Genomic DNA, 21,128 nt, shown 5'->3' on the forward strand with positions numbered 1-21,128 from the left:
CTTTATGTACAAACAGCACCTGCAACATTTAACACAAGGAGGATATGTAATTGATGAATCTTAAGAAAAGTTTTACATATTAACCATTAAAAGATAGAAAAACTACATCAAGGAAATTAGAAATCGACTCAAACTTTTATGATAGATCTTTGACATATGAAAGTAACCATTTAGTCCAAAGACAGATTCCAAAAGGAGTAAATCCCTGCAATGGTGGCATTATCCCATCCTTGCAACATGTTACCAATGGCTGCTGCGACAGCTACAAGCACGGATCCACTCATTTTCGGGAAACAAAAATTCCAATACTAAACTAGGCACCCTGAAAAGTTAAAGGAGAAAACTCAGATCATGGATCAACAAAATCAAATCAAACCAGTTCCTGACATAATCTCTGTAGAGAACATGTCCCAGTTCTATACAAACATACCATGAAAACAAATGGAACAAACAAACAAGAAAAAGTAGAAAACAATGGAATGAAATTAAAACCAGATTTCCAAATCCAATATGAAAAAGAAAGAGTGGTTAAGTTTACCTATGTAAGCAAAGACGAATATGGCAGGAGCAGAAAGCTGTGGTAAGGTTTCAACGATCATCAGATTGAGAAAACGCCATAACAAACTTCCCTACAAATTCCCATTCCCTTTGACATCAAATACAAACAATGGTACCGTTGGGTCGATACGATTTTATTTTCTGTTTATACAATAACAAGGAAAACGAAATGCCAAACAGATAGAAACAGTATAAGTAAAAAGGAAAAAAGAAATGAAAAGCCAAAAGAGAAAAGAGAAAAGAGAAAATAGGTTGTATGTGTGCCTGTGAAACCTTGACACCTGCCCTCCTCCTTATACTGCTCTCTAAATTGCACGTATCCGATTGCCGTTACTTATCGCACAGTGAAATCTATCACTTCACTCAATTTTCTCAAAATTTATAAAGAGAAAATCGCCTCAGTGACCAAAAAAAAGTTATAATATACGATTTTAACCAACTTTTTTTGGATTTGCCAAAATGACCAACAAAATCGCAACGCGAAATAAAAATCGCAACGCGATCCCCAGAATCGCAAATCAGTTTCCAGAATCGCAAATCATTTCCAAAATCGCAACGCGATTCTTGAAAATCGCGATGCGATAGTACAATTCGCATTGCGATTTTCCAAATCGCAACGCGAATATGAAAATCGCAACGCGAACACATAAATCGCAACGCGTATCCGTAAATCGCAACGTGTATCCGTAAATCGCAACGCGTATGGTAAATCGCAATGCGTATCCGTATATCGCAACGCGTATCCGAAAATCGCAACGATAATACATAAATCGCAACGCGTATCCGTAAATCGCAACGCGATATTTAAAGCCATTATAATCGCTACGCGTATTTATTTTCAAATTACAAAAAGAATATTAAGACAAAATCCCGTAATCGCAACTCATAACCTAAAACCTAAAATCACAACTCAGTCCCATCTCCATCTCTCACTCTCTACGGCGAAGAAATCCGTCCCCATCTCCGAAGATTTCCGTCCCCATCTCCGCGAAATCCCTCACAACCATTCACGGTCAGAAATCCCTCACAATATTCAGAAATGGAAATCAACTCCGAGGTTAGTTTTTTTAATTATTTTTATTTTGAAATGTTTGCATTATTGTAGGTTTTTCATATTGAAACTGATGATAAGTTTACTGGTCATTTCAATAAGATTAACCATTCACTTAGATTTCATTTCGCGTTACGATTCTCTCGTTGCGATTTTCATTCGCGTTGCTATTCTCTCGTTGCGATTTTCAAGTTGTATTTGTCTTTGTCTTTGTTCTGTCTTTTGGTTGAAGTAATGCAATCCATTCAAGTTTTCAATTGCAGAAGAGTCGCAACGAGATAAATGAAAATCGCAACGAGAGAATGACATCGCAACGAGAGAATCGCAACGCGAAATGGAAATCGCAACGAGAGAATCGCAACGCGAAACCAAAAATCGCATTGCGATTTTCATTTCGCGTTGCGATCTCTCGTTGCGATTTTTCATTTCGCGTTGCGATTCTCTCGTTGCGATTGTCATCTCGCGTTGCGATTCTCTCGTTGCGATTTTCATTTCAACCAAAAGACAAAACAGTGTTGCAAATTTTAGTTTAAAGAATAAAACTACTTTTATGTTTATGTTTTTGGTATATCTTCACAGTGTAGTTTTGGTATATCTAACTTGTATGTTTATTGTTTTTGTAGAAATTTTTTTCGCTCAATTGACCTTGAGAAATAAAGTCAGCCTGGCCACTACAATTGCAAAGAAGCTTTCACCTGCTCAAAGACAATTGTTTGAGGAAACCTGCTTCGGGCCATGGCTGAGAGTACAGCATCCGGGTGGAGATGCTAATTTGACCCATTTGTGGCTTCAGACCATGACATCAAATCTACCCGACAGTATAAACGTGGTGAGGAAGAGATATGGTTTCATTTTCCACCAGCGTATACTTGCTTTTGGGCGGAAGTTCTGCTTAATCTGGTCTACGATTCGGACACGATGATGTAGGCCGGTACACTCGTCATATCGCCCGCCCATCATGGTTCCCGGGGTTTTCCGGATGAGTCAATGGAGAAGCCGAACCTACATGTCGACGACCTGAAGAAATATTTAATAAGAAAGCTGGTTTCACTCGATGGAAGACGTCGATGTTGTCCGAGTATGCCTTCTACTACTTGTGTATGCCGCTTTTTAGGCAGAGAGGCCAGACAACCTATTATCGGGAGCTAATAATATTGGTAGAGGACCTGAATGCATGGAATCTGTTTCCGTGGGGTTCGTAATATGGGAAAGCTACCTGGACTAAGTTGTCGTCTGCCTTTGATGACCGCAAAAGTTTGCGGGGCGATGGGTCCAAATACACTTTGTCAGGCTTTGTTTGGGCCTTTAAGGTAAGAATTTCTATATAATGTTTCTAAAATATAATTAATTATTTAACAATTACTAATTTTGTTTATATTGTTTGTAGATTTGGATATTCGAGGCTTTCCCCAGCATGCGTACATATGCAATAAAAAACGTCAAATGATATTCCCAGGGCTATTTCCTGGAAGAGGGAAAACTCTGTTGGATTGGAAGACTTAATACCATATGCCACAATAAATAATGTAAGTTAACAAAAAATACTTTCATATAATATAAACAATTATTAATAGTAGACGTTTAACTTTGTTTGAGTTTATATTTTAGGAGGCCAACATTCCATTACAAAGACTGACACCCACGGAGGAAGAGCTTGCCACTGATTGGTGGCAAGCTAGTCAGAATTTTTTTGATGGCACGGATGATGAGCAGCATCCACTTCCTCCAATTCGAGAGCCATCACTCACCTAGAGCCATCACCCGATCGACCGACTATACACTCTAGAACGAGAGCCATCACCTACCCGTCACATCATCGAGCCTCTTCTCCACCATCACCTCATGATAGGCGACCGGCAAAGATGCCACACTCCTATCTCCCTGTTCTCCACCTCCACCTCAACGGGATGAGTCAAGGGAGTTACGTGATGAGGTCAATGCCTTGCGTGAGGAGATCGGTACTCTACGCGATAACGATGGTGCATGGCGTGTGGAGGTGTCAACTTTACGTGGTGAGGTTGCCGCTCTACGTGAGATGATAGTATCGTTGCAGAATGAGGTTCATACTCTACGCAACGAGGTAAGTTTAAGATTTTCCATATTTAACTTAATGATAAATTTACTCGTAATTTCACTTAGATTAGCCATTTCACTTAGATTGCTTAGTAAATTTGTTCGGTTGCTGCCAATTCTGCTAAACTGTGTATTCTTTAACACTGTGAAATAGTATTTGTCTTTGTTTGTCTTTTGGTTGAAAGTAATTTGTTCGGTGCTGCCAATTCTGCTAACTGTGTATTCTTTAACACTGTGAAATATATTTGTCTTTGTTTTGTCTTTTGGTTGAAAGTAAATTTGTTCGGTTGCTGCCAATTCTGCTAAACTGTGTATTCTTTAACACTGTGAAATAGTATTGTCTTTGTTTTGTCTTTTGGTTGAAAGTAATTTGTTCGGTTGCTGCCAATTCTGCTAAACTGTGTATTCTTTAACACTGTGAAATGTATTTGTCTTTGTTTTCTTTTGGTTGAAAGTAAATTTATCCATTCAAGTTTCAATTTGCAGAAGAAGAAATAGTTTACTTTCGCAACACGAAACTTAAAATCGCAACGCGAAACCAAAATCGCAACGCGAAATGAAAATCGCAACGACAGAATCGCAACGCGAAACCAAAATCGCAACGACAAGATCGCAACGCGAAACCAAAATCGCATTGCGATTTTCATTTCGCGTTGCGATTCTTTCGTTGCGATTTTCATTTCGCATTGCGATTATGTCGTTGCGATTTTCATTTCGCGTTGCGATTTTGGTTTTCGCGTTGCGATTTTAAGTTTCGTGTTGCGAAAGTAAACTATTTCTTCTTCTGCAAATTGAAACTTGAATGGATAAATTTACTTCAACCAATAGACAAATCAAAGACAAATACTAACTTCAGGGTATTAGTTTGAAACATATTTTTCTTTGTTATCTGATGCATTTTGTGAACTATGATAGAATAATGACTTGGGTGAATACAATGCAAGTTTGAAACATATTTGTCTTTGTTTTCACTGTTTAAATATCATGTCTGTTTATTTACTGATTTTTGTATTTAATTATTTAGCGGCCCGATAGAGTGGATGCTTTACGTCGGGTTATGCTTGCACGACGGAGTTCACGCATCAGACAGCGTGCACGTGCTATTAAGTCTCCGTACACCCCAATAGTGCGAAGACACCGCAAGAAGCCCGACTCGCCTGTCATCCCTCAAGAGTCCACTCCTATCGTTGAAGAGGCCCCCCATATCATTCCTCGAGAGTCCCCTCCCACCGTTCAAGAGGCAACTGTCATCGTTGAAGAGGTCCCTCCCACCATTCCAGAGCCCGATTCACATGGGGTAATATATCGAAGTATTGAGAAACCCCCACCGGTTCCGGACATGATGGATGAGAGTTGGCTCTCGTATGAGTTACCGGCCAGTACCATACCGGTATCTGAAGAGGAGAGAGAACAACTACCGGACACAATTTTGGATAACACCCTTTGGGCTAAGACCGCAGTTGATTTTTATCTACATGAGCGGAGCAAGGGGTGTTTCACTGACATATGCAAGCTCACCGATGATATCTTTTTGTTGCTTGAACGGCCTTGGTGGGGCGTATTATTAGGGGTCGATGGGGGGGGGGTAAGTCTTATATTTTTCTTATATTTCAATTTGATTAATTTTTTTTTTAAATTTATGTAAGTCACTAATATATGTCTTTTTTTGTAAAACAGCATATCGATGCGTGGGTGACACGTCTTCTAATAATAAGAAAACTTAAGAAAAATAAAAATATACGATATACAATAATGCCGACGTCTTTTCACGCCGTTCACTTGAAGAATGCACGAGATGAATCATTTGATTTGGGCAATGGACAAGCTAAACTTTATCCTGCATGGTGGGAGGTCGATAAGGTTAGTATTTATTTTAGATTGAGTTTAAAGGTTTTATGAAATAAGTGCGCAAATGAATGAATTATTACTTATGATTGCAGGTGTTTATCCCTGTTTTGGAACGTAAACATTGGATTCTCGTCGAGCTTCACTCCCATCCCTTAAGACAATAGTGTATGACAGCATGATAAAATTACATATCATTGGCTGATTTAAGAGATGTTATTAAGGGATGGAGCTCTCATTTGGCTAAATTCTTGGATGCGATCAATTATTGGACTCGTTCTGGAAACAAGAAGCCAAAGAAGCTCAATATTACAGTTATTAGAGACGAGACCGCGCCACAACAAACGAGCGGAGCCAGAGGAGATTGTGGTCCTCTCGTATGCTTGGCGTTGGAGCGTTTGACGACGGGAAGCATCAAGTATCTACCTCCCACCGATAGAGATAAAGCTGCAGTAGGCTTGTGGTTTCGGCATTATATGGCTAAATCGATATATACGAGACGCTACCTACCTGCATCCGCGTTATAAAAATGTCCATAAACAATTGGTAAGTTTATATACTTATAAATGAAAATGTTTGGTTAAGTAATTAGAATTCAATAATTTGCGTAGAAAGTGTTGTTTGAACAAATGTTTGGTTTCTGCAGGTTAATCTCAGAAGTGAACTGCGTGAAAATGATGTCGAGCTGCAAAAGTTGATTCAATAGTTTAATTGATTGTTTTTTGATTGTTTAATTTGTAAAAGTTGATTCAATTTTTGATTGTTTAATTGATTTGTAAAAGTTGATTTGTGTAATTGATGCGAACATAATTCTTATTTGTGCTTGTTTAATTGATTGAAATGTAATGGTTTATTTTGTTGATTTCAATCTGCATTATGTTGAAGGCAAAAATGACTATCGCAATGCGAAATGAAAATCGCAATGCGAAATGAAAATCGCAACGAGAGAATCGCAATGCGAAATGAAATCGCAATGCGGAAATGAAAATCGCAATGCGTTTATAATTTCGCATTGCGATTATCTCGTTGCGATTTTCATTTCGCATTGCGATTTTCATTTCGCATTGCGATTCTTTCGTTGCGATTTTCATTTCGCATTGCGATTTCATTTCGCATTGCGATTTTCATTTCGTATTGCGATTTTAATTTCGCATTGCGATTATGTCGGTTCGATTTTCATTTCGCATTGCGATTTTCATTTCGCATTGCGATTCTCTCGTTGCGATTTTCATTTCGCATTGCGATTTTCATTTCGCATTGCGATTCTCTCGTTGCGATTTTCATTTCCGCATTGCGATTTTCATGTTGGGATTTTCATTTCGCGTTGCGATTGTATTTTCCGTGTTGCGATAGTCAAATGCATGCCTAATAGTGATAACAACTGAATAACAAGAGTTGGTTAAGTCAAAATGGTTGGCCTGAGTCATTAATTCAACTGAAAATGTTAAAAGTTCACACATAAAATCCAAGGCATAACATTTGGCTCTCCAAGCTTGAGAATATGATATACTAATCTTGAACCGAGCATTCATGTCAGTCATAATTTCATGTCCCCGATATACCCTGCCATTCAAAAACATTAACTCAGCCAGAAAACCACCCAACACCTTTTTGTTTGCCTGTCTATGGTGAGGAAAAACTTGGGTTCTTGAACATGTATGTTTATCAATAAAAGTCCTAACTTGAAACATTTTGCAATCTTTTATTCTCTTTGCAATCATACGCCACGTACAGTTTTTGTCAATCATACACCTTGTTTCGAAACGATCTTTGCTTGATTTGTTAACTTTTAGTTGATAGCCATCTTCCACACATTTCGTATACAAAGCTATCTTCAAGTCTTCCTTTGTATCAAAACAATCATCTTTCTTGACACGAATAACTTTTGTGTAACAATCAACTGCTTTCTTTGCCAACTCTTCTTCCGGTAACTGAAGTAATTCTGGCATATTCCAGTTATACTCCCGTGGCATTTTCTTTTCTTCGGGGACTTTTTCTTCTTCTTTTTCTTCTTCAGGATTATATGAATTACAGAATGGATGTTCAACATGTTCATTCACAGTCGTAACTTCCTCCTCATTATCATCAACAACATCTTCCTCGGCAACGGGTGATTCATCATCAAAATTCGGGTATTGACCAATATTAAAATCATTACACACATGGTCTGTTTCTTCTTCTGAAACATCATCAAAATCCGTGTATTGACCAATATCAAAGTCCGGATATTGACCAAGACCAAATTTCGAATACTGACTAGTACTCACAATTTTTTCTGTTGGCTCATCATCGTCTAACTGGTCAATACGAAAACCGGAATTTGGTGCTGAAAGTTGATTGGGATTTGGATTAGAGAAAGGTTGTGGGTTTTGAGAAAAACTTAGTTGATTACTACCCGCTACTGACCCAACAATACTACTTCTAGGTTCAACAACATACAATGTAACATCATCTTGTGAAACACTAATGTAAGCAATGAATCGTTCAACATCTTCATTGTCGGTTAACAAATAAACTTTACCATTTCTCTGATAAGATAGCCTAAATCCACTTAGGGCTCTAAATTCAATTTATTTGAAACACGTAGCATTAGAGTTTCATAAGTTAACTTTTGTAAAGACAATTTTAGTTGAAGATTTATGGGTAAAGGCATATATTGTAAAACACCATTAACATTATCCCATGACCCTCCAAAACACAAATCTATCCAAACATGATCAACATTAGATGATTTCATGGTTGTAACTAAACAAACGAGATGCGAAACTAAGACCTGTTGCCGGATGGGGAAGGATGTCGTTGGATATAGGAACGGATGTCGCCGGAGAGAGTGATAGATGGAGATGGAATGAGTTGCGATTTAGGGATTTAGTTTATGATTTCAGTGTTATATACCCAAAATTTCAGTGTTGTGATTTACAGATTCTCGTTGCGATTTACGGATTATCGTTGCGATTTACAGATTCTCGTTGCGATTTACGGATTATCGTTGCGATTTACGGATACGCGTTGCGATTTACGGATTATCGTTGCGATTTACGGATACGCGTTGCGATTTACGGATACGCATTGCGATTTACGGATACGCGTTGCGATTTACGGATACACGTTGCGGTTTACGGATACGCGTTGCGATTTACGGATACGCGTTGCGATATACGGATACGCATTGCGATTTACCCATACGCGTTGCGATTTACGGATACACGTTGCGATTTACGGATACGCGTTGCGATTTATGTGTTCGCGTTGCGATTTTCATATTCGCGTTGCGATTATGGAAAATCGCAATGCGAATTTGTACTATCGCATCGCGATTTTCAAGAATCGCGTTGCGATTCTGGAAACTGATTTGCGATTCTGGGGATCGCGTTGCGATTTTTATTTCGCGTTGCGATTTTGTTGGTCATTTTGGCAAATCCAAAAAAAGTTGGTTAAAATCGTATATTATAACTTTTTTTTGGTCACTGAGGCGATTTTCTCTAATGAATAAATTCATTATTTTTCTAAAAAATGTATAATTAGCTCTCCAGTCTTTTCAAGTTTATTGCTTTTTGCGTAAAGGAAAGAGCAGATTTTGATTTCTCGGAGAAGAATAGTGAAAGAAACAACTTTTACTGTGAAAATTGGTTTTATCACCTGTAATGGAAAGACAATAATTGTTTAACAATTCATGAAGGTGTTGATTGAGATCAGTCCAAAATACATTTCAGATCGGAATCTTCAAAAATAGAAAATTTCTTGCTTCCTATTAACAACAATGGAGAGATGATTTAAATATGAAAAAAACCAGTAGATCTAAAGATTTCGAATATTAATATTACTAACATTAAACTACTAATTTCTGATTGTGATCGCCATGTAAAACGACGAATATGCTGTGTTGCCAAGCCTGCACTTACCATGTATTCATTCGAAAAGGACAAACTGTATAAAATCAGTGAGGTGAGAGTTTCTTGTTTTCACAATTTTATAATCTTATTTATTATTTTTACGAATACAGATCATAACAGTGATAGAGAGTAGGAATGTAGGTCAGATCAAATCATATATGAATTATATTAGATTAATTTAATGATTTGATTAGAATCAGGTTAGGTCTGATTCGATTTATATTCTAGTCATTTTCAGATTGATTTTAAATCAGATTCAGTTCAAGTTTGGGTCGGGTTAATTTCAAGTCGGATCAATATCAATTCATATCAAAACAATTATGATCTGAATCAGTTAAATATCAAGTTAATTTAGGTTCGGGTGGGCTTTGTGTCGGTTCCGATTCAAATCAGGTCACATTATTAATAGATAAAATTCAAGTCGGATAATATCAGTTTCGGGTAAACTTCAAGTAGGGTCATTTTCGGGTGAATTATTTTTCGCTTTTCAGAACGTCTAATTGTAATTTGTAATTGTATAGGGTTTGGAGTAAATTACAAAAATAAAAATAATTATGGATCAATGATAGATACAAATATAATTTTAAAGACTAAATTGAACAAACATAAAATTACAAACTAAAATTTAAATAAATTAAACAATACACAGAGATCAAATTGAAACAACTGTAAAATGTAAAGCTAAAATTAATATAAAAAATGACTAAATTGCATTTGTTTACAAAGTTGGTGAATGGAAATTTATAGTGTTGGGAGAGTATAATAATTTATAAGGTTTGAAATGAGTTTATGATGTCATTTATAGGGTTCAAACTAAATAAAAAATAGAAATATATATGCCAATTTCGAATAAAAATATAATTTTAAAGATTAAATTGAACAAATATAAAATTACAAACTAAAACTTAAATAAATTAAACAACACGTATGGATCAAATTGAAACAATTGTAAAATGTAAAGCTGAAATTAATATCAAAATGGACTAAATTACATTCATTTGAAAAGTTGGTAAACAAAAGTTTATAGGGTTTGGAGATTATGAATGTATGATATAATTTACAACGTTTGAAGTTTATGATTTAATTTATATGGTTTGAAGTAAATTATAAAAAAAATTATTAATGAATAAAAATATAGTTTTAAGGATTAATAAATAATAAATTATACATACATATACACATATATACATACTTAAATACATACATTATATATACATATATTTCATACATTAATACATACAAGAGACATGCAATAATAAATTATAATGCATACATTAATAAAATAGACATACATAAATTATATATACATACATACATACATACATACATACATACATAGTACATATCATACATACATATCATAGTTTAATTTATTAATATAATGATCATAATTAATACTTTATTTTAAATTATGAAGAAATTTTTAATTAATTTATAAATGATAAATTATTAATTTAATAACACTTTTGAATATATTTATTTTTTATAAATATAAAAAATAAATATACTAATTTAATGATCATAATTAATCATTTACCTCAAATAGTGAAGAATTATTTTTGTCACACTATAATTTCATTGCTTCATTAATTGCAACTTACAAGTTAAAGTAAATATCAAATTCTGTCAATATTAGATCAATTCAATAATAACTCGGATCATTTATAGGTTAAGTTAATTATAGGTCAGGTTCATAATAGGTCGAGTAATATTAATTATTTACCAGGTTAATCTCGAATTCAAGTTCATATCAAGTCGAATGCAGGTTGGATTCAATTATCATATTATCATGTTCAATTTAGGTTTAAGTCGTTCTCAATTGGGGTGCAAATTCAAAATTACCATGTCCAACTCAAGTTCGGGTCACCACCAATTTGGACAGGAATCGATTTTGAATCATTACCACTTCAGGTTACAAGCAATTTTAATTAAAGTTGACTCCAATCAGTTTTTAGGTCATGTCAATTTTTTTATATCCCTAATAGAGAGCGCATTATGAATATCTTTACATGTATTAGTATATGATGGTTAAGTCAGGTATTTAAATTGTGGTTTCAATTTTATTTTTTGGTTGCGTTATATTTATTGTTGTGGATATAAGAAATACTATTACGATCATTGTAAGTATTACGGTTGTTAATTTTTTTAAATACACATAACGTGTTGTAAAATATAATAATTTGACTGTTATTTTTTTAAAATTTTACCGTAATAGAACAATAACAATAATAACGACCCTTTATTATTGGTATTAACCGTTATCGTATCCATTAAATTACAGTCACGATTCATTGTTATTAATGTGATTTCACTTCGCACTGTTTTTTATGATAATATTTTTGGACGATACTGATATTGCTACTGCTATATAACAATTGTTATTACAATAACATATCCTTATTTAAATTATTTAAGCACCGACATTAAACACTTAGAGAACTGATTAATCATAATGGGAATAAGTTAACTACATTTCAACAAATTGCTACTTCATTCTTTCACTTCGGAGTGGGTACAATAGACCCAAATGTGCAATTCATGTGAATTTGTTTATAATGTGGGGTGTTTTGGAATCCCGACATCTTTCTTCTTCTTCTTTTTCTTTTAAAAAAATTGTATTGGGGACATTTCTAAATGTCCTAAAAGGTCTTTAAAACCGTCACTAGAATAATCTCTCGTGACGTTTTAAAATAGTCATTGATCAATTAGAGGTGTAAGTGAGTAGAGTGTTCGATGATTTATTTGTACAACATTTGTTTATGTTTGTTTATTAAGCTAAAAAATAAGTAAAAATAAAATTTTTATGTTCATTTAATAAATGAATAAACGCAAACATATGCATGTTTGGTTCGTTTATATTCACGAACAAGCTCCTTTATAACACCGTTTACTTGATTCTTCTTTTTATTTTATTTTTTATATTTTAAATATTGATGAAGGTATGAACTAAATAGAACATAAGGTAAACTTTGGAGTTCAAATTGTGAAGCCTAAAAAAATTAAGGACTAGTGGTGCAATTTTATCATTTTTCTTTAACTTGCAAAAAAAAAAAAGACTATTGGTTGTCAAACATTAAATTAACATAAAGTGAATATGTTTGTGAATATTAATTGAATATGTTTGCGAATGTTAAATAAATGTGTTTGTGAATATTAAACAAACGAATATGAGTATCTTAAAAAAACGAACACAAACATTATACTGTAAATTTAAACAAATACGAACGAAACATGAATTAAAAAAATAAATAAACGAACACGAACACAACTTTATTGATTTACATTCAGTTCCTATACCCATGTGATCAATTACCAAAAAGATTACTAAAAGTTTAATTTCTATGATTTTTTCTCAACTTAAACTTTTTGCAGAAATTTTCTTCACAAAAAATATAGCATATCTTGACCTTTTTTTAATGCCACGAAAAGTCATACTTTTCCAGAAGCTTTAAAAAGCGTCACGAAAAATCAATTTCCCTGTAGATATGGATTCGAAGGCCATTTGCCCATTTCCTCTCTAAGGGAAAGTCCACTAGCATATAGAAATTTGAGTTCGAGAAAAATTCACCCATTAAAATTAAGTTTACGATACGGATCGATTCGAATGAAATATAACAAAATTCTGAAAATCGAGAGAACAACAACAAAAAAGGCTCAAAATATATAAACGACTAATTTAGGAAATTTAATATCTTTTATGCATAAATTTGATAATTGATATTGGTATTGATTTTATATATGTGTGTGTTTTCTTCACCTACAAAGTGGTGTCATATTTATTATCAACAATAATAGCATTCAAATAAAAATTATAATACCAGATCAAATTGAAAATTTAAATTCATTTTACATGTAAGTTTTATATAATAAAATTAAAGAAAAAGATTTGGGAAATGTGATAATAAAATTCCAGCTGACACTTAAGTGTGGTTTACCAAGTGGGTTTGGCTGTCACGTATCAGTAATGTGATGATTTTCAGGTTTTTATTTTTATTTTATTTTTATCTTTTATATTTATTACTTATTAAAATAAAATAATTTAGTTCTATACATAAATTAAAGGTCAAATTCTATAGTTATTACATTTATTTAATAAGTTATGGATTTAGCATTGTACTTTAATTTAACTAGATCTAATTCTCGTATTTTAAAATTTGAAATTTTAATCTTTACATAAACAAATAATTAAATTATTGCTTATCGTCAAATTAAAAAACAGCAATCAAATCTACAAATAGATATAACGTATATATCAATAAAAAGTTAATTTAACAAATTTTTTCTATATATATTTTTTAAATTTTATTGATTCCTCTTAAAGAGTTATTATATATGTTTTTTTATTTAAAATCTATTTTTTTTTAACTTTAAAAGTTCGTCATCCTAACATAAAATATTAAATTTGTCCATGCCGAGGCAATGACCCTTCAGTCGACTCCTCTTTCCAACCTCAAATTTGAATTTCCTTATTTGTGATGTAGCCTTGACCTCGATCCGTAAAATGAAACTCAACATCAGACCCTGCCCCGAGTAATTGAGGTGTTCCACCCGCCCGATGTTCGATGTATGTACCCACCCTGAGCCGACCTGAGTTATTCTATTTATTTTTAAATAAAAGAATGTGTGTGATCTATTGTTTATCTGGGCTAAGGGCCTGGCAATTTTGCATGAAATAGTTAAAGAAGATAAATTATAGCTTTAGCATCCATGGTTACAGCCTGTATTCTTGCACTTCTTGCTTGGGCTAGATTTTGTAGTAATTGATGCGTTAAAATAACTTGATGCTGCTCTCCATTATATTGATTTCAGTGCTTTTATTTCCACAGGTTGACATTTGTTATTTATTTACTTTTCTTTATTGTCCCGATTTCAGAATTTCGTCTTGATTAATCTATATCAACTTGTGTTGTACATCTGTTTTGATAGGTGAGTCTCCTAACAGAGATTTTCTACGTACATAAAGACTCAAATTCGAGAACTGTTTAAGTGATATTAAACTGCTTATTACTTGAATCAATCCCACGATTCACATTTGTTATTTTGATAAAACTGGAACATTGACATCAGATGATATGGTATGCTGCTATCTAACCTGGCAAGAAGTGTTTTTCTATAATGTTTTCCGGAGTTGTTGGGTGAAATGACAGTTCAAAATTAGGCCCGTAACCGAGACCGAGCACGAGAGTATCGGTCCAAGACTTAAAATTTAGGAAAGGATAACTTATCCATTTGGTCACTCATTTGTTTACTTTATTTCTTTTTTGGTCATTTAATTATTATTATTTTTAAATCATTCATATGTTACGTTTTATTTTTGTTTTGGCCACCTACCGTTAATTAATAGAGACGCTTATGTGGAATTTTTAATTATTTTTATTAAAAGAGGGTCATGACTGTTTAGTTTGAGTAGTTGGATGTTTAATGAATTTTCTTGATGTTTTCTATTTAAATTTTAATGTACTTACTATTACATAGCTTGTTAAACGTAATAAAAAATACAATTTACAAGTATATTAATCTTTTTTTTTACTCTTACAATTTATTTTTTAATATTTATTATTAGAGCCCTAATTTTTGTGTTCGTGAAAGGACAGCACGATCTTAGAAACGGGTATGTTCATAACTAGAATTTGATATAACTTAAGTTCCTTCACATACATAGAAAAGAAATAGAGAAGAAGGGAAGCCACATACTAAAAATGAATTTTTTTAAATCTTAAATATATAGAAGAATATTATTTTAATTATTTTTAGGTAGATTGGTGTATGTACCTTCTAGATTCAATCTCGACCCTTTTTTCAAAAATCTATTATGGATTTATTTTTTTATAAAAGAAAATCAATTTTATCGAATCAGGTTAAAACTAGGAGTTTTATATTTTTTTTTGTTAATACTTAACTTAAATTGTGATATAGTTAATCATTAACGTGTTACATGTTTTATTATTATATTAGTGTTGACGATATTTATTCCTCATATTTGATAAGAATCTTTACTTCTATTTTTATATTTTAATTGTTTGATTAATTTTTCAACTACTTTTATTACATAATTCTATTTTATAAAAATAAATAAATTATTTTTTTGACAAAAATATAAAAAATTACATTCATTTAATTTTCTCTCACTTATCTTACGATAAAGTTAAATTAATAATTTTTAATATCATGTTAATATGTTGTAACTATAATTTTATATAGATTAGAGATTTTCAAACTTTAATAAAAACACATTTAAGCAAATATATGACATTAAAAATGTCTATTTCTTTTGTTTGCGTATTTTTCACTTATGATTGAATTTAATTTTTTATATTTATATAAATTTTAATTAATTATTAATTAGTATTATATAAATAGATATAGGAAAATGACATAAAAATACTCTCAACATTTTTATTGATTACGATTTTTTTTACTTAGGAAAAGAAAATATATTTCAAAAACTCTTAACCACTTCACATTAAACACTATACTCGTGATGCTCGATTTAAAACTTTAAAAAATAATAATAATTTTTTAATAATTGAGATATTTTGATTCATATATTTTTAAAATTTATTAACGTGACATAATAATTACTGCATTTGATGAAAAATCCAGATGTAGTTAATATGTCACTATCAACTGTGATTGACATTGGAGCATCATCATCAACACCGAATTTATTGTAACAAAATTTAAGGAGTTCAAACTATTTTTATTTCTATAGTTTCAGTTTGAAGCAACTTGACTTTATCTTATCTCAAGGAATATATTATATTAATCACTTTCTTTTATTATTGTATTATTAAAAAAATTGTCAATTATAAAAAACATAACTAAAATCGATGTGGGATATATTTCATAGCTTTTAAAAAACTTTGATTCAAACATTAAAAATAATAAAATATATTGGGGAATTTGTATGCAAATTGTCAAGAGGATGAGTCATGTGCATCCCACCATTGCTATATTCTATCAAAGTGCATGTACACAGATCTTAGCTTTGGTCCCACTTAACCAAAACTACCTTAAAAACACTAAAACGACAAAAGGGTTAGGATCTTAAGGGCTGCTAAGCCAATTTATAAAATAAAATAACAGAAAATGTTTTATTTTAGACAGCTTCAGCCATAGGAATCCTATTCGAGTTGAAAACTCTCTCATGTATCTTATCCGTTGGAGAAGAAGAGGATGAAATAAATACCATTCAAAACAGAGGTGCTTCTAACTTGGACTTGTGAAAGGTTTAAGACTCTCTAAGATTTCACCTTGTTTTCATCTTTCTTTTTAGGTTAATATACATTTTATATTGAAATGAAATGAAATTATGTACGGAACTAAATATTGAAATGAAATTTAGTTATCAAAATATTTAACGATTGAATCGGCTGTGAGATTTTGACCAAAACGACCTTAAGACTTGTCGTAGACCAATCAGCCACTAATGTTTGACCAATCAACTACAAACTCCAGCGTTGTTGCGTTGTGAGTTCACCAAACTCTGAGAAAAGGTCAGACCTTGAATCGGTGATTTCTTTGCTGCTAGTTTTGTACCCTTCACTAAATGTATTACGAGACATGATTTTCTATATTCACTTAAAGCAGAAACAAGGGGGGGGGGGGGTTGGGTTATTTTCTGTACATAATATTTAAGAAAAACCATGGATGTTTGTCAGAAAAGCATGCTATTTTTCTAACACGAAACCAGAAGGAAGGGGAGAAATATATTAATCCCACTTTAGCCATTTCTTTATTTGTCTCTCCTCTATTCATTCCACTTGAAACTGGTACCTTGTCTCCTCTCTTAAGGTTCTTCCTCTTTTTATTGTTGATAAATTTGCATCTTGATAAGATGATTTCATTTGAAGATTTATTCTTTTTTTTTTTTTATGGATTTTTAACTTCTTTAATAGGTGTGGTTTGATGGTAATATTGCTTCATGTACTTTCCATTTCTTATTGATACTTAGATTTATGGTTTCTCATGAGATTTTCTTATTGTTTGAAGTTTCCATTTCTGGGTTCGTTGAAAATTGTTGTTATTTCTCTTTCCAGTGTGATATATAATTGGATGAGGAAAATACTGTTGTTTCATGGGCAATACATGTCGTGGATCTTTCAAGGGGAATTATTTTCAGGGCTACAACACCACTTGTTCCACCTCTGATTATCCCCCTTCTCAACAACTTATTTCCCAGGAATTCTCCGAAGAAACAACAAAGAAGGATACCCTTTTGGCTCCGATCAGCCCCACCAAGAAATTTGACACCATGGGACGAGGCATCGATCACCAGGCTTCTTATGTTTTGGGTCAAAAGACTCCTAACATCAGTGAACTTTACACTCTAGGCCGCAAACTAGGACAGGGACAATTTGGGATTACTTGCTTATGTACCGAGATTTCCACCGGCATCGACTACGCTTGTAAGTCTATACCGAAAAGGAAGTTGATTTGCAAGGAGGATGTGGAGGATGTGAGGAGGGAGATTCAGATAATGCACCATTTGGCGGGTCATAAGAACATCGTGACAATTAGAGGTGCTTACGAGGATTCTTTGTATGTGCATATTGTGATGGACCTTTGCTCTGGAGGCGAACTGTTTGATCGTATAATCCAGAGAGGGCATTACACTGAGAGGAAGGCAGCTGAGTTGACTAAGATCATTGTTGGTGTTGTTGAGGCTTGCCATTCGCTTGGGGTCATGCATAGAGATTTGAAGCCTGAGAATTTCTTGTTAGTTAACAAGGATGATGATTTCTCGCTCAAGGCCATTGATTTCGGGCTATCGGTTTTCTTTAAACCCGGTAATCAATTGGACTTTCTTCCTTAATTTTGCAACTTAAGTAACTGGAACACACATCAAGTGATTATTTGATAGTGTTTTTATGGCATGTTTAGTCCCCTACTTAATCATCTTTCAGTAGGTCGATTAGTCGATCTTGTTTAAACGTGATTCTTAACCTTTAGCATTTAAACTTAATGTATACTTCCTTAATGGATGAATTTCTTTCTTTAGTGAGTCCGATTAATTTCAGCCCTTTTAGTTTATAGTGAAACCAATGTCTTTTTGAATGTCTTTTAACATAATGCGTGATTTACTGCTTCAGGCGAAGTCTTTACTGATGTTGTTGGAAGCCCATATTACGTCGCTCCTGAAGTACTCCTTAAACAATACGGACCAGAAGCAGACGTATGGACTGCTGGAGTTATACTCTATATATTGCTTAGTGGCGTGCCACCATTTTGGGCAGGTATTTTCGATATTTTTGGTTCTGCATCAGAACAGAATTTCAGATAATTTGATTTATAACATACTTATGAACCTCCCTCTGCATGTTCTTTAGAAACACAACAGGGAATATTTGATGCTGTGTTAAAAGGATATATTGACTTCGACTCAGATCCATGGCCCCTAATATCGGATAGTGCGAAGGATCTCATCCAGAAGATGTTATGCTCTCGACCTTCAGAGCGGCTGACTGCTCATGAAGTATTATGTATGTGATATGATATTAATTTTTCTTAACTGATGAGTAAGAGGTCACTCTGTTGGTCAGTATAGTTTGTTACCTCCTTAGTGCATTTATTTACGTACTCTTCACTGAAATGTTCAAATTGTGATATCATTTTCCTTTGGAGTTGATTAGGTCATCCTTGGATTTGTGAAAATGGGGTTGCCCCGGATAGGGCACTGGATCCGGTGTTTCTCGTCTCAAACAATTCTCTGCAATGAATAAATTAAAGAAGATGGCTTTAAGGGTAAGAAACAGTATATATATGCACTTATATCAGACAATGTCTTCTTCGAATCATTAAGGGTTTGTTATCCAATCAATGCAGCAGAATCGAGCTGTTTGTCTCTTAAACAAGGAATGCACTATTTCTTGTTCAAATATTTATTTGTCTGGCTGCTCCTTGTACTTGCTATGTTCAGAGTTCAGTCTTCAGAACAATGAGCTTCATGTTGGCTTTAAACATGCTCCTTTTGGAGTTAAGGCTGTTGAATTCATTCTGACGTACAAATTCTGCCCTTTTGTGCAATCAGGTAATAGCTGAAAGCCTCTCCGAAGAGGAGATTGCCGGTTTGAGAGAAATGTTTATAGCTATGGATACCGATAACAGCGGTGCAATCACATTTGATGAACTCAAAGCTGGTTTCCAAAGATATGGTTCCACCTTGAAGGATACAGAGATAAGGGACCTTATGGATGCAGTAAGTTTGTTTTCGAAGTAGATATCTAAATATTTGTTTCATTTTTCAAGCTTTTGTTTATTTATGTTCTTCGTATTCCTTAATAAATCTTGTATTGCTTCTTATTCCTTTGGTCTAAACTTCCGCTTATATGTTTTCACGAGTTTGTGAGGGATGCAGCATTTGTGGCCCCTCGAGATTATTTTTTAGTTCTACTACGAAAGAGATTTTAGCAGAGAAGCATGGAGTAAAATGGTTGAAGTTGCAATGACTTATTTGGCCGGCTGTGATAGTTCTTGTCTTCATTTGTGTTTACGGATACAGTTTTGCACAATTATTTGGCTGTTGTGCTTATGTTATTCATGTGGTGAATGTTAATTGCAAGTTTGCAACCCAAATAAACTTTGCAACCCAAATAATCTGAATTATTTTATATGTTCGCAGGCCGATGTTGACAATAGCGGGACCATTGATTACGGAGAATTTATAGCTGCAACCGTTCACCTTAATAAACTAGAGCGGGAGGAACATCTTGTTGCAGCATTCCAGTACTTTGATAAGGATAAAAGTGGCTATATTACGGTTGATGAGCTTCAGCAAGCTTGTGTTGAGCATAACATGACAGATGTTTTACTTGAGGATATAATCCGAGAAGTCGATCAAGATAATGTAAGTTATTTCATACCTTGATGTCTTGATTCGTTACAACATGCTCATGCTAGCCATTTTATTTCATTAATATTAAGAGTTGTTTTTTATGGTTGAGCATGGTACTGATAACAGCAATGCAGTTCCTAAAATTTGTCTATGACTTGCCATTGATAATATACCATGTCAATTTACATTGAACAAAGCAGTGGACTCTCGGGAAGCAGGCTCTCATTCGAATAGTTTTTTTTTTCTTTTTCCTCTTTTTGGGTTGGTTTGTTGATTAAGTTTCAACGCTCTGCAACATCTGCTTTATTTCAGGACGGAAGAATCGACTATGGTGAATTCGTTGCCATGATGCAAAAAGGCAACGCAGGAATCGGTAGACGAACCATGAGAAACAGTCTGAATATGAGCATGAGAGATGTGTTGGGTGCTCAATAGTTTATGGCCAGGCACATCATTTACTGGTAAAGGAAAAGCATTAGAAAACTCGATAATTTTTATGCGAACTTTCTCTGATTGTGCATATAATTTGTACAGAAATGGTAATGGGCCTCCTCAATTGCTTGTTGGCAGAAGAGGGAAGATATAGGACAAAGCTTGATCAGCTTTGGCTTCTCTGATGAAAGAAATGGTTGCAGAAGTTTGTTTGTTTGAGCATTTTCTGAGATGGTATTGGTTTATAATGTTGTATGGCCAATCATAAGGTTTTAAAACCTGAAGAGTGTGTAATATTGAAATTAATTAAAAAAAGTTATGAGCAAATTGAAGATTTTTTAAGGGATCTGATCTTTGACGAAACTTAAAACATAATGAGAACATGCTTGCCACACAAGTCTATCAAAAGAACCAATCTTTAAGACTCAGTATCCTTAGGAAC

The 21,128-nt window shown here is 33.6% G+C and overlaps 1 pseudogene; it reads left to right on the plus strand.

The window, feature by feature from the left end:
• The first annotated feature begins 3,824 nt into the window (after positions 1-3,824).
• LOC120149589 lies at positions 3,825-21,030 on the plus strand (annotated as a pseudogene).
• The last annotated feature ends 98 nt before the right edge of the window (positions 21,031-21,128 follow it).

The sequence above is a fragment of the Hibiscus syriacus genome, unplaced genomic scaffold (assembly GCF_006381635.1).
Source record: "Hibiscus syriacus cultivar Baekdansim isolate YM2019G1 unplaced genomic scaffold, ASM638163v2 tig00111008_pilon, whole genome shotgun sequence".
Taxonomy (NCBI): Eukaryota; Viridiplantae; Streptophyta; class Magnoliopsida; order Malvales; family Malvaceae; genus Hibiscus; species Hibiscus syriacus.